We start from the raw sequence: 2124 nt of genomic DNA, 5'->3' as shown, positions 1-2124 counted from the left end.
TACTGGTGGCTCATGATCTCTTGGATCACGCGCAGAGCGAGACGCTCCAACACGTTGACCAAGTTTTCAGAATGGCGGTGTAGCGAGTGAGCCACCAAGTAGTTGATCTCCTGCCGTAGGGCCATGGTGCGTTCCTCCGACGGGGCAGAAAGATCTATCCCATCGAGTGCACCTTGTGGTGAGAATCCCTTCCATCTGATGCCATGGGTACGGGTTCTCTGAAAAGAGCCGATGAGGTCGGCTTCGAGGGTGGCCTTGATCTCGTCATGTTTCTTCTTGAGCTCAGCAGGCAGCTCCTCGTAGGTGACTGTCGTGCCGTCCGTCGCCATCTCAGATGTAGACGGCGATGTGGTTGATGTAGACGATCGTCCCACCGGGCGTGCCAGAATGTGTTGATCGCCAAAACCCACCGGCGGGCAGTGGCCTGTCAACACCGTAGAGCCGGGAAGAGCCTAGAGCTGCGGCTGGCTGAGACCCCTCCGAGCGACGGCCCGCAATGCTCTTCTGGTCACACGCGGCGATGCGAAGTGCAAGGGCGTGCCACCTGACCTATACCTGGTCAGGAAGGTGATGGGGATGCCTCGCTTAGTTCCTGCATGGCATACACGTAAACATTAAATACGAGCCTCGATCGGCTCTCAGGTTATCCTGTGAATCGGCTCAAAGAGCCGATCCACCCATGATCCGTGCGGGGTGCACGAATACTTGGTGATCCTGCTTGATCAAGATATAGCTAATTAGATCTACGACGATTTAGGGTTTTCACCGCATAATCGGATCATCCTACTCCAGGTTGGGCCTCGCGGCCACGCACGGTGCTCATAAGCCGATCCTAAACAAGGCCAAAGAACCAACAATGATGTTGATCCGCGGAACATCCTGTTTACGACTTGCGAACGCCACCCTACGTGCCACTGGATCCTCCCCCCCTTTGTAAGGCCTAACTATTGCAGATATTAAACTAATCCTTGCATAACAAGGAGCAATCGTAACGGATCAGATCTACTAGACGATGAACAAGCAGGGTGCCGCCCCCACATCTGAGATAGACGTGAGGACGGCTAGACATGCAAGGGTTGCACTACGTAAGCATGTTTATACGAAGAACAATGCTAACCCTAACACACCTATGATAACTACGTTGCGCGCCATCAAAGACGCTTCAGTACGCGCAACGCATGAACAACGTGGAGCTTGTGCTGCCTAGATCGCAAGATGCGATCTAGGCAGCATGTCGCTTACCTGATTGAAACCCTCGAGACGAAGGAGTTGGCGATGCGCCGAGATTGGTTTGTTTTTTGGGGTGAACGTTGTGTTGTTGTTTATTCCATAAACCCTAGATACATATTTATAGTCCAGCGGACTTTCTAATTCGGACGTGCACATAACCGTGCACGAGTAAAACTCTAACTTTTAATCTAAAGATACGATCTACTATATTACAGATACAATGGGCAATCCAGCCCAATTTTCGTGTATAAGGCCAATTCTTGTTTTTCCTTCCATGTATATCTTCAAGTCTTTCTCAATCGTGGCCCACCTCTGACTCGGTCAAATTCTGGTGATAACAGAAAACCATGGCGCCGCAGCCAATACGACGGAATCGGCTAAGCCTGGCAGAAAATCTCTGCCGCGGCAACAGTGTAGGGCTCCTTCACAAGCTGACGGGCAGGGCTCCCAGGGGGGGCTAAGTTCCCCAGGTATATTGGGGGGGGCTGGCATCCCTCCCTGTCAAGTTGTGGGTTCGTCCCACAACTTTTCTACGCCCGTCACGCAGCAACTATACGTTGCCGCGTGGCGTGTCACGCGGCGACGTTCGTCGTTGCCGCGTGACAGTCACGTGGCGACGTTCGTCGTTGCCGCGTGACAGTCACGTGGCGACGTTATCGTTGCGCCGCGCCGCTGCGATCCACGTGGCGACGTTCGTCGTTGCCGCGTGACGTGTCCCGCGGTGATGTTTATCGTTGCCGCGTGACTGTCCCGAACAGAGAAAGCGCACGTTCCCCGTCTATTGGTGGGGAACAAGCGCCGTTGCCTTCAGAGAACGTCCCGTTTAACGTTGCCGCGCCACCGTGGTGACATGAGTGCGCTCCGAATTTGAGAACAACCGTGAACAGGTGTTGC

The sequence above is a fragment of the Lolium perenne genome, unplaced genomic scaffold (genome assembly GCF_019359855.2).
Source record: "Lolium perenne isolate Kyuss_39 unplaced genomic scaffold, Kyuss_2.0 unplaced49, whole genome shotgun sequence".
Taxonomy (NCBI): domain Eukaryota; kingdom Viridiplantae; phylum Streptophyta; class Magnoliopsida; order Poales; family Poaceae; genus Lolium; species Lolium perenne.
This window is presented reverse-complemented; position numbering follows the sequence as displayed.